Source organism: Lolium perenne, chromosome 3 (assembly GCF_019359855.2).
Source record: "Lolium perenne isolate Kyuss_39 chromosome 3, Kyuss_2.0, whole genome shotgun sequence".
Lineage (NCBI taxonomy): Eukaryota > Viridiplantae > Streptophyta > Magnoliopsida > Poales > Poaceae > Lolium > Lolium perenne.
Window position 1 is genome coordinate 84324503 of NC_067246.2, and position 16837 is coordinate 84341339.

Below are 16837 nucleotides of genomic sequence, written 5' to 3' on the forward strand. Positions count from 1 at the left end.
ACCTATTAACGAGATGCCGAAGAGCCAGTTGCTGTTTTCTGCTGTTTTTGGTTTCAGAAATCCTAGTAAGGAAATATTCTCGGAATTGGACGAAATCAACGCCCAGGGGCCTATTTTTCCACGAAGCTTCCAGAAGACCGAAGAGGAAACGAAGTGGGGCCATGAGGCGACGACACGCTAGGGCGGCGCGGCCCAGGTGCTGGCCGCGCGGCCCTGTTGTGTCGCCACCTCGTGACGCCCCCTGACCTACCCTTTCGCCTACTTAAAGCCTCCGTTGCGAAACCCCCAGTACCGAGAGCCACGATACGGAAAACCTTACTGAGACGCCGCCGCCGCCAATCCCATCTCGGGGGATTCTGGAGATCGCCTCCGGCACCCTGCCGGAGAGGGGAATCATCTCCCGGAGGACTCTTCACCGCCATGATCGCCTCCGGAGTGATGAGTGAGTAGTTCACCCCTGGACTATGGGTCCATAGCAGTAGCTAGATGGTTGTCTTCTCCTTATGTGCTTCATTGTCGGATCTTGTGAGCTGCCTAACATGATCAAGATCATCTATCTGTAATTCTATATGTTGTGTTTGTCGGGATCCGATGGATAGAGAATACTATGTTATGTTGATTATCAATCTATTACTTATGTGTTGTTTATGATCTTGCATGCTCTCCGTTATTAGTAGAAGCTCTGGCCAAGTTTTTACTCTTAACTCCAAGAGGGAGTATTTATGCTCGATAGTGGGTTCATGCCTCCATTAAATGCAGGACGTGTGAGAAAGTTCTAAGGTTGTGGATGTGATGTTGCCACTAGGGATAAAACATTGATGCTATGTCCAAGGATGTAGTTATTGATTACATTACGCACCATACTTAATGCAATTGTCTGTTGTTTGCAACTTAATACTGGAAGGGGTTCGGATGATAACCTGAAGGTGGACTTTTTAGGCATAGATGCATGCTGGATAGCGGTCTATGTACTTTGTCGTAATGCCCAATTAAATCTCACAATACTCATCGTATCATGTATGTGCATTGTCATGCCCTCTCTATTTGTCAATTGCCCGACTGTAATTTGTTCACCCAACATGCTATTTATCTTATGGGAGAGACACCTCTAGTGAACTGTGGACCCCGGTCCATTCTTTTACATCGAATACAATCTACTGCAATACTTGCTTTACTGTTTTCTGCAAACAATCATCATCCACACTATACATCTAATCCTTTGTTACAGCAAGCCGGTGAGATTGACAACCTCACTGTTTCGTTGGGGCAAAGTACTTTGGTTGCGTTGTGCAGGTTCCACGTTGGCGCCGGAATCCCTGGTGTTGTGCCGCACTACATCCCGCCGCCATCAACCTTCAACGTGCTTCTTGGCTCCTCCTGGTTCGATAAACCTTGGTTTCTTTCTGAGGGAAAACTTGCTACTGTGCGCATCATACCTTCCTCTTGGGGTTCCCAACGGACGTGTGTTGTACACGCCATCAGCTTCTGTTGCATTCTTGTGGTAGAGGCGGCCGTTGCGGTTGTTCGGGTTCCTTCTAGCTGCAAATCGGCGCTGTTACTGGGCAGGTGCAGCGGTATTGGGGGCAGTCTTGGCTAACCTTTTGGGGCACTCATTGGAGTAGTGTCCCACAATTCCACATTCATAGCAAGTTATGGTTGACTTGTCCTTCGGGGTGACGGGAACAGCGTTGCTTCCTGTCCTTGGGGCAGTATTGGGGTTGTTGTTGTTATTACCATTGAGGTGGTTGTTGTTGTTGGTGTGGTTGCTGTTGTTGTTGCCGTTGTTGTTGTTGTGGCCTCCGGGCTTCGGGTGGCCTCCATTGTTGTTGTTGTTGGGTCGGTAAGTCTGCACAGGTGGCTTGTTGTTTCTTGGGGCAAATCCTCCTGCTGAATTGTTACGGTACTTCTGTGTATGGTGGGGTCCATTCTGGTTCATCATCCGGCGTTTGCGGTTCTCGTTGGCTTGATGCAGCTTCCCTTCCATCTGTATAGCTGAGTCTACGAGTGCTTCGAGGTCAGCAAACGGAATGTTTACTAACACAGTTTGCATCTCGTCATGCAATCCGTTCAGAAATCTCTCCTTCCTTTTCTCGTTGGTGTCGGTCTCATCGGGGGCGTACCTTGACAGAGTGAGGAATCTGTCGCGGTATTCCACCACCGACATCCTTCCTTGCTTGAGTTCACGGAACTCGTCTCTCATCTTCTTGATCAGTCCTTGAGGCACGTGGTACTTGCTGAATTTGAGCTTGAATTCTTCCCATGTCATTATTTGTCCCGCATTCATTGCGCGGGCACTTGTCCACCAGGCTCTGGCAGGTCCTGACAGGTAGTGGGTGGCGAACAGTACTTTCTCTGCGGCTTCTACTCCTGCAACTTCTAGGTTGTTCTCCATTGTCTGGAGCCAGTCATCAGCATCTAGGGGCTCTTCTGTCTTGTTGAACATTGGAGGGTTGGTGTTCTGCAAATTCTTCAGCTTCGATCCAGGGTGATCATGGTTTCCATGGCCTTGATTGTTCTGAGCTATCTGCTGCAGTGCGGCAATATTGGCTTGTCGTTCAGCTCTCTCGGCTTCGCGGTCTGCCATCATCATCTGGATCATCTGCATCATTGCGTCTTGGTTGGTGCTACGGGTTGGTGGGGTCATCTGATCATTGAGGTAGATGATAAGAGGGAAATTTCTATGGTTTGTTTGGTTTAAAGTTCAAAAAAGATTCAAAACTTGAGTAGTGTTGAGGGGGTACAACCAACAACACTTTTTTCATTCATACCAAACATCACACATTACAAAGCTAACACACCGTTAGTTTTAAGAACCATTCATTCGCTCTACGGTACAAGGGGACCGATACAAACTCGCTCCTACGGAAGTGATCAAGTGAAACTTCTACTACTCACTATCCACATCTATCGGGATGTGGTCATCCCCTCCGGCTTCAAGAAACTCATAGTCTTCCATATCAGTGTCCTCATCTTCCTCGAAATCCTCATCATCACTCAGGAAGGCTGCTCCTCCCTGAATGTCTTCACCTTCTTCTGCTAGCTCTATCAGCTGGTCCTCTTTGGCCTTGACAGTGGCCTCCAAGGATACTATCTTTGTGCGGAGGCGCGAAATGGTAGCGTCCTTCTTGGTACGCTGCTGGCGAAGTGTCTTGCGCTCATGGGCAAGGATCCTGACGGTATCAGTCTGCTGCGCTAGGTGGGCGCGAATCTGGTTGGCGTAGATGCGACAGTCGTCCAGCTCCTTCTGTGTCTCGTGCAGCATAACGTCCAGGTGCTCCACGTGATTCTTCAGCTCCGGGTGGGGTAACAGTGCCCTGGGTCCTCCGATGGAGTCATACCTTGCCAAGTGAGCAAAGCGAGTCCCATAAAGCTCAGTCACATTCTGCCCACACAGACGGGCAAGTGCTTCCTGCATGGCTCTAGCTAGTCCATATAGCCAGTTGCTTTCCATGATAGAGAAATGGATCCTCGTAGAAATAGGAGGTTCCCTCTTGCCTCGTAGATCCGTAGTGATAACCCACTGCAGTTCCCTTCCGGGCTGGTCGTCCATTTGAGTTCCAAGGAACTCCGGGTGCGGGCGTCCAGGATGCTCAGACAAAGCGTCTAAGTCCTTCTCGAACATCAAGTTCCCACCATTCCCCAACTGGTAAAACTTGGTGTTGTGGGGCAACGCCATCTGAAAGAGAATTGGATGAGTCAGTTAGAGAAGTGCAAGTGTGTCAAAATTTTATGTAGATTCATAAGGAAGAGCATGGCTTCTTATTTCAAAAATATCTCAAAGAGAAGAGAGTGACTAAGTTTTTCAGAAATATTCGCTTCATTTGTTTTTGAACTTAAGTTTTTCAGAACGTCCATTCTAACTAGGGTCTCCTAAGGTCAAACAATGGCTCTCATACCAACTTGTCAACACCCGGATTTTTAAGTCCAGATGCCTATTATGCCATTCATCGCAATCCCAGGAATATTGTTTTTGCGAGACATAATAGATTGATATCACAACACATCATTCATTACAACACATAATCGTCTTACAACAAAGGATCACATGATCCAGTCTTAATACAACATAGGGGATCTAAGGATCCAATTACAAAACACATAGCGGAAGCGAAGTAGCAGTCGTGGTCCATCTGTTCCACAGGCAACTGCTGACGTCAGGAGTGGTCCTAGTTGTCATAGACGTCCTGCTGACCTTCTTCCTGGTTCTGGTACTCCTCTTCATAGTCTGGCCATTTGAATAGCCAGGGACAAAGCCATGAGTACTTTAAAGTACTCGCAAATTAATACTAATGTAAGTACTATCAACTATGGTAAGGGGGTGCTAAGCTCTAGGTTTATTTGCACAAAGCCAGTTTTATTTCATAAGCACTTTAGTAATAAAAGACTCTTCATTTGCCTAAATTACTCAAGTGGGAACATTAGTGTCATTCCCACAACTTTATTGTGGTTCATATCAAATTCACCTTTCAAGTTCAAGTCACAAGTCACATGTCACATTTTTTAAAATGATCTGATGGTGGAACAGTATGGCCTTTCCAACCGTCCTTAACCGTGGACGCGGCTATTCGAATAGTTTTACACTCTGCAGAGGTTGTACACTTGTGCCACAACATTTGATCTCATCCGTCAGGGATAGCCCTGAATAATCATACTCGGTATGCGGATCATCAACCATAACCTTTCACTTACATATCCTAGTATAGGCACCTCTCCCCATGAGCTTGGCCTCCCAGTGAAGACAAACCGTCAGCCTGGGAACTACACATGGCTTGGGCTGGACATTCACCTCATTTCACGTCATTTCACATCAATTCACTTTCAACGGAGGCAGCCTCGGCATAACCCCTATGACGCTTGTTTAGAGGGAACCCATACTAAGACACATAAACTTCCAGTTAAGCCCTACCCATAATCAGGTATTGTGGGGGTACTTGTAAATTGGAATGGTATCGCATCCGAACCCAACCATCAGTTTTTGTAAAGTTCACCATGTCATTCACAAGTCACATTCACCTTCAAAATCTTTCAATAGAATGACTCATCATTCCAAGGTTTTCAAAGTCATTCCATTTCACATGTTCCCATCTAGAGTAGTCACTTTTATTTCTTAGCACTAGCAACTAGTCATGAGGGGTGCTAACTAGCTTGTATTACTCTAGGCTAAATTTGATGCTCTTGTTCTACTATATATCTAGACCAAGTAAATCATGAATCAAAAAGTAAACCTTGATTAACAAAATCAAAAGCTTGTAAGGTAAAAACTTGGGATGGGATCATTAAGCATAAAGTACATTGTGATGGTGCCTTGCTCTTGTAGAGCTTTGCACTAGGTCAACTTGCAAGAATATTAGCTTACCTTGGTTGGTGTACTGATCAAAGTGGTCTTGTTCTCCTTGGAAGTAGACCTCCTCCTCCTGGTACTCCTCGGTACTAGCGTCTAAAAACGGATACGATGTACACAATCACCAAGCAAATCTTAAGATCTAGACTAAGCACCACAATTGGTTCACACAAGCTATTCTAGCATCACAACATTATTAACATGTTGGTTGACTTTGTTTTCTTTTAAAGAAAAATAATTTCCTCTCATTACAAATATTGATTAGGGTTGCTTTTTAACTTATTTGGAGAAATAATTTCCTCTCATTGAATCTTGTTAAGATTTAATCTCCTCAAATAATAATATATGAACCTAGGTTGACCAAGGTCAATACTTCATAATCATCATTTGGGAAAATGATTTAAATGAGGTGATATACCTCATACAATTTAATACTAACATGATAGTGATTTAATGTCATCAAATAATTCAACATGAGATTAAGTAGACCATGATTACTACCTCATATTGAGTTACTTGAGACAAGATTTAAATGAGAGAATAGCTCCCATACTATTTAATAAATAATTTTGAACAATTTAAATGGACTAGAAATAGCCATAGAGCCATTATTTAATCTAGGCCATGATCACACAAACAACTATGTCATATTTTTACCTATTCGGATAACAATTATGAAATGTGATTTTTCAGAGTTGGAATCAACTCAAAAGCATTTTTGGTTGATTTTTAATAAATGTTTTAAGTTGGAAAAGTCCCTGCCTTGTTATTTTTGTCACAGTAATTCTACTAAGAAATTTGAGGTGAGACCAGTGGGGTTGGATAGAGCTTTTCACAAGCTTTCCAACAATACCAAATTCATCAAATTTGGCCCAGTGGATTTGATTCTATTCAATTTTGAAAATAGCATCTGTAAGCAATTTGATTTAACTGAAAAATTCGAATTTGAACTTAACGGGCCTGGCGGGAAACCTAACTGGGATAAACAGCGAAAACCGAATGGGCCGGCCCAGCAGTGTGTCGCGCACACGCGGGCCGCCTGACAAGGTGGGGGCCACTCGTTAGCGAGTTTAACTCACTGAATCGGTACGCTGCTCGTGGGGCGTTGGATCACACGAGGATCTGACGGTGGAGCGTCGTCGTCGACGAGAAGTGGCTGCTGGCACGGCGGAGGGAGGGGGTCGGAGGCGAGCCTGGACTCCGGCGATCGACGGCATTGGTGCAGGGCGATGTTGCGGACGACGGTGAGGCGGCTGGTACCAACGGCGACTTCAATGGTGGCCGAAATCGACGGCGCCCTTCTCAGCACCGCCGCGGGCTACGGCGACAAATTGGACGGCTACGGTGAGAGTTGGAGAGGGGAAAGAGGTCGAGGGAGCTCAGGGAGATGAGAGGAGATGAGTGGTGTGAGAAATCCATCACGAGAGGGCCTCCTTTTATAGCGTCCAGGGGTGCTGCGAGGAGCGGGGCAGGTCATCGTCGACGACGGTGATACAGTGGCGGAGAGGTCCTGGCGATGACGCAGTCGAGTAGGCGACATCCTGGCGGTCACGTCGAGCATCTGCGCGCTGAAAACGGTGGTCCGTAGCACTCGTCATCGTCCTCGCATCCTCGTGCCCGTGGCTGATGGCGTCGGCCATGGCGACGGCGACAGGTCGAGCGCGAGCCAATGGGCGTGTCCACGAGGTTGCTGAGGTCACATGGAGTCTACTGGCGCGAGGAGAGAGCAAGGGGTCAAGGGAATTGGCCGGGCGACGTCGTGTCCGTGCGAGTCTGTGGCACTCACCGTGCGCGCTCTGGCGTGGCATGGACGTCACGGGCACGACGCGTTCCAGCGCTTGTCGTCGTCTTCTTGGCTCAGGGCTGTGTCTAGCATGATCAGCAGAATCAGGGGAAGGTGAAGGACATGCTGATGTCGTCCAGAACTGAGAGGAGAGGAGGAGAGCAGGGTGAGGACATGGTCACCTCGGCATGGTATTGTCCTGGCCTCAAACGTCACCAAAGTGTGTCTCCAACGCATGGCAAGGTCTACTGGATGTTAGGAGGATCTGATGATGACATATGGTGAAGGGTTGAGGCAATTAACCACTGGATATAAGCATGTGTGTAGTTGGCGAATTTGTGCCGGCCATGTGTTCGACGCAATGCCCGCATGAGCATAATTTTGGAATTTTGGCACAAAATTTTATGGGAGTGATTCATATAATAGTTGTGATGTAGTGGTGGTGTTGGTTGGTCAAGGTGACGTGATTTGTGAAAAATTGAATTGGGTATGATCTTGATTCAGATTTGGTGAGGCAACTTTGCATCTTTATTTTGAGCAATTGGTGATGATCTGGTCAAAGTGGTCAACATCAAAAATGTTCACCTTGATGTGGTCTTGGATGAGGTTCAAAGAGTTGGCAAAGTTTGATTTAGGAATTTCTTAAAACAGAGGCTCAAAAAGGGCATCATGATAAGAATGATAGATTTGACCATTAGTGTATGTGAGCACAAATTGAATTCAAATTTGATTTGATTTGAGTTTCTTTGATTCCAAAAGTGTTAATAAGTGTTTAGTAACCATCTCCAACCAATGGTGCAAGCCAAAATGGTCTAGGTTAAAGATTTGCAAAAATGGCCATAAGCACATATGTGCATTTTATGTTTTTATTTTCTTTTCCTTTTCTTTGACCAAAGGTCGTTGTTTTGAGATCATGGAGTGTTAGATTAAGTTTAGTAAGGGTTTCAAACCATTTGGGCCAAGTATAATGGCATAGGTCAAGATTTGGTATTATGGCTATGTGCCACATATGCTTCTATGTATATTTTTATTTTCGTTTGATTTCACCTTAGATTGAGTTGGTAAATGATAAGTTGGTTTTCTTGAGGTTTTGCAAACCATCTAAACAAGGTAGAACATTGCCTAGTTAATTATTTGCAAGAGTAGCCATAGGCTTCCATAGGCCTTTTCTTTTATTTCTTTTCTTTGTTTTAATCTTGGATGATGAAAAGGAGCAAGGTTTAGGGTTTAAGAAACATTTGATAAGCATACCAACAATGAGCATGGCAATAGCACAAGAATTAGGTATGAGCACTATGCATAGTCATTGATTTAATAAAAGTTTTTGTTGGTTCTCATTTTTGGAAAAAGGGAAATTCATTTTCTTCTTTGTTTTAAAATTTGGGATGTTACACACTGCTCAAGATCAGTCCATGGAACATGGGAAGAGTGCCACCCACTGTAAGCTGGGTGAAATGGAGGCTGAGGCGGAGGTCCTTGCTCACCACTGAGCTTGTGAAGAATGACCGCCTGAGTATGCTGAATCTCTGAGTGCTGACGGCTAGCCTCAAAGTTTTCCTTGTGAATCTCAATGTTCATGCACAGAACATTGCGTTGAAACCAACTAAGCTTCTTCACATGCTTCTGGATCACTGGAGTATCAACATGGCGAGCGGGGGCAAAGCCACTAGAGCGGGCATCTCCCATAAAGGAGCCAGCAGGAGCAGCAGGGGGAACGGGCTTCTTCTTGTAAGCTTTATTGACAGTGTGCTTCTCCTTAGGGAAACGACTCAAGTCTTCATCAAGTGCAGCAATGTTGTTGACGAGAAGTTGAATATATGGAGCATAGGGCATAGTGGTCCGGGAGACCATGGCATCATGAATCTCATTAAAGATGTAGTCCATGATATCAAGGCGAAGTCTAAATCCTCATCACCATCACGAGCACACTGAAAGCCGAGGTGCATAAGATCCACAAGAGCTCCACGGATTGCATCATTGTTTCCACCACTTGGAGCAATGCTGGCTCAAAAGAAACGGAGCAGCTGACTATAGATAGGAAGGAGCCCCTTGGTAGAACCAACAACTCCAGACGAGTCATAGAGATCAAATAGCACCATCTTATCCGTCTTCTGAGGACCATGGAGGCGGTGACCACCTTCTGCTGAAATACCAAGAATAGAGGCAAACCGGCGCAAGGTTGCGTCACATGGGGTGGAGCCAGTAATCCACTGCATAGTGCACTCAGTATCTTTCTTGAAGGCAAGTGTAGCAAAGAATTTCTTAATCAAGTCAGGACTATAGTCACACTGTATCTTCATCAGATCCTGCAAACCCATCCTTTCGGTGACCCAGATGGCATCCTCAAAGTGATTATTGATAGCCAGAAGATCCACATTGATTGCTTGCATAGGTCTCACTTTCCTCATGGGTTCATATATGTCCTTGAAAATGAACTCCTGCTCCATGCACCAGAAGCGCTTGTCCTCAATCTCATCATCCCTCTCAATGTCTCCATACCAGTTCTTCTGTCGGATAGCTGCATAAGAGACACTATCCATGGACTTGTAGTTCTCCCTAGCTGACTTGCCCTTCCGCCTTAGAGTGGCGGACTTGCGAGGAGCATTCTGAGCAAATTCATCACTCGACCGGGTATGCCTTGAGCGCCTCCGAGCACCACTACCTGTGAGAGGCAAAGACGGATAGCAAAGAGAAGATAATGCTCATAAGTCATGCATTGATACAGTAATGTACTATAGAAACATACTATGAGTCGATAAAAGTTTAGACATGATAGATTGAAACAAAACTGCAGCAGCAACATAGCTCCAGGCCGGATAATCCGGGGTCCCCGAGGGGCGGATAATCCAGCCTGGCCGGATAATCCGGATGGCGCGGGGGGCGGATAATCCGGCCCTGCGAATCTGCAGAAATCTCAAGCAAAACCTTGTCTAGAACCAGATCAGCCTCATAGCATGCAAATGGAGTATACTACACATGATTTGGAACAACTAGACACCATCTCCACCAAGAAAATAACACATATAAATCACAACACCTAGGGTTAGGGATTGTGAGCCATACCCTCATCCATTGGAGGAGCCGCTTGGAGGAGATGAGAGCTAGGGAGGAGGGGCACCCGATCCACCCAAAAACTCCAAGAGAAAGCGGACGGGGCGGCTCCGGCGAGGAGGAGGAGGAGCTCCGGTGGCCTTGAAGGAGAGAGAGGGTGCGTGGGGGAGACTGGTTGCTATTGCAACCGTCCACCCCGCGGCCCCTCTCAAATCCCTTTGCAACCTACCCAAGCCGGATAATCCGGCCCTACGTAAGGGCGGATAATCCGGCCGGGCTGGATTTTCTGGGTTGCCAACAGGCCGGATTATCCGGTTTTCTGGAGAATTCCAGAACACCGGAAATCCTGCCTATATTTTGTTGGTTATTTGCATAAGCCCATATGTGGTGCAATGAAGTATCATGTCACATATAAGATGCATATTGACCAATAAGATGGGGCAACCTAGATCATCCGACCGAAATTCCTCAAACTCCAAGTTTTTACCAAAACATGACATATGAGCAAGATGGAAATGGCTTATAGATGAGTGTAGGCTTGGGTTTAGAAAGCTCAAACTGTTAATGGTACATGATCACTCAAGTTTGCAAGATACGAGCAAATAAGGCCAAACTAGAGTGATTTCCCGTAAGAATAAGGAGATGTCAAATAAAATCATTAAGATCCAAATAACTCCAACTCTTCACAAAGAAGAGTGTGGTGGCCTAGGCCACCATATATGAGTGTTATGGCATGGCACCGCGAAGATATATCTTGGGCCCAAACCATTACTCATCATTGAAGCTCACATATCAACATATGATATAAAGGGAATGATTTCTTAATGTTGGCATTATGGGGGGAGGGATAGCTCAATAATTTAAACCGCACTCCCCCTATTTCCATGCCCACATCTATACCAAATAAAGTTTTGAGACAAAGGTGTGTTTGCAAGGTGGTCAAGCTATACTCCTTGAATCAATGATATTTAGCTCATTCCTCAAATAGCAAAACCTTGCTTCATCAAGAGGCTTCGTGAATATATCGGCAAGTTGATCTTTGGTAGGAACATAGATAAGCTCAATATCACCACGGGCAACATGATCCCTAATGAAATGATTACGGATCTCAATATGCTTCATTCTTGAATGTTGCACCAGATTATAGGCAATCTTGATGGCACTTTCATTGTCACATAATAGAGGCACTTTCTCACAAATCACACCGTATTCCTTTAAAGTTTGCCTCATCCATAACAATTGAGTGCATCCACTTGCGGCGGCAACATATTCGGCTTTGGCGGTGGAGAGAGATATACAATTTTGCTTCTTAGAAGACCAACACACCAAGGACCTACCAAGGAATTGGCAAGCCCCGGAGGTTGATTTCCTATCATCCTTGTCTCCCGCCCAATCCGCATCGGTGTATCCATTGAGAATAAAACTTGAGCCTTTAGGGTACCAAATACCATATCTTGGGGTATCAACTAAATATCGAAAGATTCTTTTGATAGCCATCATGTGACTCTCCTTAAGAGAAGCTTGATACCTTGCACACACACCAACACTCAACACTATGTCCGGTCTAGATGCACAAAGGTAAAGCAAGGATCCAATCATGGAACGATATACCTTTTGATCCACCTCTTTACCATTGGGATCAAGTGCAAGATGACATTTAATAACCATAGGAGTGGCTACACCCTTCATCTCGGTCATCTTGAACCTCTTGAGCATGTCTTGGAGATATTTTGCTTGATTGATGAAGGTTCCTTCTCTCAGTTGCTTGATCTCAAAACCAAGGAAGAACTTCATCTCTCCCATCATAGACATCTCAAACCTATCGGTCATAAGCTTTGAAAATTCATCATTGAAAGCTTTGTTAGTAGAGCCAAAGATAATATCATCAACATATAATTGGCAAACGAAAAGCTCCCCATTGACCCTCTTAGTAAAAAGAGTGGGATCGATTAGCCCAACATCAAACCCACGGTCTATCAACAATTCTTTAAGGTGCTCGTACCAAACTCTAGGAGCTTGTTTGAGACCATAAAGTGCTTTATCAAGCTTATAGACATGGTTAGGAAAGTTGAGATCCTCAAACCCCGGGGGTTGCTTAACATAAACCTCTTCATGCAAAGGACCATTAAGAAATGCACTTTTCACATCCATTTGTTGTAACTTAAAGTTATGATGTGATGCATAAGCAAGAAGGATACAGATGGACTCAAGGCGAGCCACTGGAGCATAAATTTCTCCAAAGTCAATTCCCTCAACTTGAGAGAAACCTTGAGCCACCAATCTTGCCTTGTTCCTCACAACATTTCCAAACTCATCTTGCTTGTTCTTGAAAATCCATTTAGTGCCTATAACATTGCGGCACCCCTTTGGCTTCTCTACTAAAGTCCATACTTTATTGCGCTTGAAGTTGTTGAGTTCATCGTGCATAGCTTCCAACCAATCCGAATCTTCAAGGGCTTCAAACACTTTCTTGGGTTCCACTAAGGATATATAAGCATGATGATTGCTAAAGTTAGCCAATTGCCTTCTTGTGGTAACACTTGCCCTTAAATCACCAAGGACCTTGTCATGAGTGTGTTCACGAATTTCAAGGTTGCTTTCTCTTCTTGCTAGACGACGGGCCTCGATCTCCTCCTTGGTTCTTCTTGGCCTTGGAGGTATCACTTGATCAACTTGATCATTTGGGTCCCCGTCTTGACCTTCAACTTGAGCTTCCTCAATTTCTTGAGATTGCTCAACTTCATGTGCTTGATCTTGGACATTATTCGGTGAATGACAAGAATTGAATGGATCCTCATCGGAGCCATCATGAACCTTTGGTTGATCTTGTCCTTGATCTTGCACACAAGAGGGAGGGTTTTGTTCTTGTTCTTGGGTTGGTTCATCATTTGATTCAATAGATGGGGTTTGTTGATGTTGAGAAGATGAGGGCTCCACCGTGGTAGAGCATAGTCCTTCCCGAGACGCCACACCGTGTCCCTCAATGGGGCGAAAAAATCCCACACCCATTCTTACTATGGCATCTTGAGGTATTTCATCACTTGGGAGCCATCATTTTCTTCGAACTTCACACTACAAGAATCAATGATAATCTTGGAAGATATATCAAAGACTCTATAAGTGTGAGATTCGGCACCGTAACCAACAAATATACCCTCCAAATCTTTAGGAGCAAATTTAGATAAACTAACTCCTTTGATTTTATTGAAACACTTACAACCGAACACCTTGAAGTATGAGATATTAGGCTTGTTGCCGGTGAGTATTTCATATGGATTCTTGTTCAAGCCCTTGCAGAGATAGAGCCGGTTAGAGGAATGACAAGCGGTGGAGATTGCTTCGGCCCAAAAATTATAGCGGGATTTGTATTCCGCCATCATAGACCTTGCCATATCTAAGAGAGTCCGGTTCTTCCTCTCCGCAACACCATTTTGTTGAGGGGTGTATGCAGCGGAATATTGATGTCTTATCCCCTCATCACTAAGAAAATCGCTGAGTGTGTAGTTCTTGAACTCGGAGCCGTTGTCACTTCTTATTGCCATAATGAGGAGATTGTGTTGGCGTTTCACCTCGGTAGCAAAGTCAATTAAGATTTGTTGAGTCTCATCTTTCTTCTTGAGAAAGAATACCCAAGTGTATCTTGAATAGTCATCAACAATTACCAAGCAATATTTCTTCGCACCAAGACTTTCATGAGTGGTAGGACCAAAGAGATCCACATGAAGGAGCTCCAAGATCCTCTTGGAAGAGATGTAGTTTTGCTTGGGTGCGGAGAGTCATGCATTTTTCCTTCAACACAAGCCCTACAAACACGATCTTTGGCAAAAGAAACATTTTCCATTAGTCCCACAATATGGTTCCCCTTGTGAAGACTTTGCAAAGTTCTCATGTTGACATGGGCCAAGCGGCGATGCCACAACCAACCCACATCCGCCTTTCCGAATAGGCACATCGCACTTGAGGTGGTGGTCCCCGAGAAGTCCACCACATACAAGTTATGTTCGCGATACCCAACGAAAGCGACTTTTAGAGTCTTGCTCCACAAGAGGACCACAATATCTTTATCAATAAAGACGGTGAAACCCATCTTGCCAAGGGTTTTGACAAGCATTACATCCACAAGAGTAACGTTGTGTGCAACCACAACCTCGCCAAAACCCAATACCTCGGATGTAGAATTATCGCCAAAGGAGACGGTGATATTATTTATGTTGGGCCTCAACTCCTTGACGAGGTTCTTGCCACCGATCATATGACTTGTACATCCACTATCAAGTACCCATTTTGAACCTCCGGCGGCATAGTCCTACATAAGATCAATTCTTGGATTTAGGTACCCATTTCTCAATGGGTCCTCTTTTGTTAGCAATAAGGGTCTTTGGGACCCAAATAGACCAAGCAACATAACCATCATATGGCCAACATATTTTGCATAGACATCACCATAATAATCTTTAAATAGAACATAGTGAGGGTTAGCAATTCCCGCATCATCATTATTAATGGTTTTGCCCTTAGGGGTTTCAACATTAGTGATAGATTTCTTCTTCTCTTGTGCGGGCTTGGCCTTTTGCTTATGTGCCTTCTTTGCCTTGGCATTATAACCAAGGCCCTCCTTTCCATTGTTTGACCTTTGCTTACTCAAAAGATCATCCAAGGAAAGTTTACTTTGGGGAGAGGAGGCCTTAGCAAGTTCATCCTTCAACCTAGAATTTTCCTCAATAATATTTGCATGATCACATGAAGGGGTAGAGGTACTAGGTATGTCATATGAAGCAAGCCTAATTTGAAGTTGCTCATTAGACTTGGAGAGGAGAGAGTATTCACTCTTCAAGGCTTTGTGACCTTGTCTAGTTCATCTAGATCCTTCACAAGTTTCTCATGATCAACACCAAATTTGGCCTTTTCCTTTTTAAGCACTTTAGTCTTAGCCCTAGCAAGATCTCTAGCTTTAGTGAGCTTGTTAATTTTATCTTGAGGCTCTTCAAGAGTTTCTAGCCTCTGTTCAAGAGAAGCTATGGATTCTTGACTTTCCTCAAGAGCATTTTTAAGAGCATGTATTTCAAGAGAGTCTTCTCTCTCTATTCGACATTTTTCTCAAGAGTATCATTTAGTTGTGCTAGATGAATCATGAGATTTGAAACATGCTTTCTAGTGTCACCTTTTAAGTTAAGGATGAACTCATCAAAATCAAGCATTTCTTGTTTCACTTTTAAACTAGCATGATCAACCCCTAGATCATTTTATATGTTAGGCATAGAGGGGTTAGGAGATGATACCTCAGAGGATTTAGCCATGAGGCAACTTTCTTCCTCCACATGAATGACTTCATTGGGGAATTCACTTGGTGATGAAGAGTTGGTGGAGAGGGAGGCAAGAGCAACCAATCCATTTGAAGTTTCATCTTCTTCATCATCAACCTCATCATCTCCGGAGGTATATTCTTCTTGAGTTGATAGCACAATAGATGTGTCCAAGGTGGACCTTGCCATGAAGCAATGTGCATTCTTGATAGGAGAGTTCTCATTGGGGGATTCAAAGAGAGATGAAGAGGGAATGTTGGTGGTGACAATGGCGGCCACTTCCTTTGAGCTTTCTTCTTCATCACTACTACTTTCAACTTCATCGGAAGAATATTCTTCCTTAGTCACTAGCACAATCCTTGAGGGCCTCTTGCCCTTCTTGCTCTTGTTGTAGAATTTCTTGTTGGGGGCCTTTGAATCTTTGCCCTTTGAATCTTTGCTCTTGTCCTTGGGAATGAGCCTTCCACCATGAGTTTCCCTATGCTCATAGGGGCATTGGGCGATGAAATGGTGCTTGTCACCACAATTGTAGCATGATCTTGTTCTGGGGCCCGAGCTTGTGAATCCACTTGAGTTGTTTCTCTTGATGTTGTCTACCTTGGCCTTGGATGGATCAACCCAAAAGAATTTTGCATGGAATGCCATGTGATCATTGTAGTGGAGTTCCAAGTCTTCCGGATAGGAGATACTCCAAGATGTCCTATATGGTTCTTGAGGGTTCACTTCTTCCACGGAATTGACCGTCAAGGCAAGATTGTTCCCTCTTGACATTCCAACGGCACGATTGCGAGAATCATGAGAGTTTTGCTCGAGCACCTTGAGAGCTTGCAACTCGTGCACCGCTTTTTGAGAGGTGAGAGAGGGGAAGCATTCTCTCCCAACGAGAGTCTTGACATCAATGGGTTCAAACGGCATCATGCAATCAATATACTTATCTTTGATCCAAGAGTCATCAATGTGTTTGGCACCCACGTTCCGGAAAGCATCCGCAACGGTGATGAGTCTTCTATACATGACTTCATGATCTTCATCCGGTAGCCTCATGAATCCTTCGGCTTGATTCCGAAGGGAATTATACTTGTTCCTTCTCATGCTATCACTTCCCATGCAACTAGCAGCCAAACCATCCCAAGCTTCCTTGGCGGTGGAGAAATTCCGAACCCGAGACAAATCTTTTGTCCCCACACTAGTTTGAATCATGTGCAAGGCAATGTCATTGAGTTGATTATCAACCGCTTCTCTTCTAGTCAACTTATCGGGGTTGTAAGGCGTGAATCCTTCTAAGATGATTCTCCAAAGTTCATTGGAGGCACTGCGAACATGAGAGCGAAACTCAAATTGCCATGTATCGAAATCTTT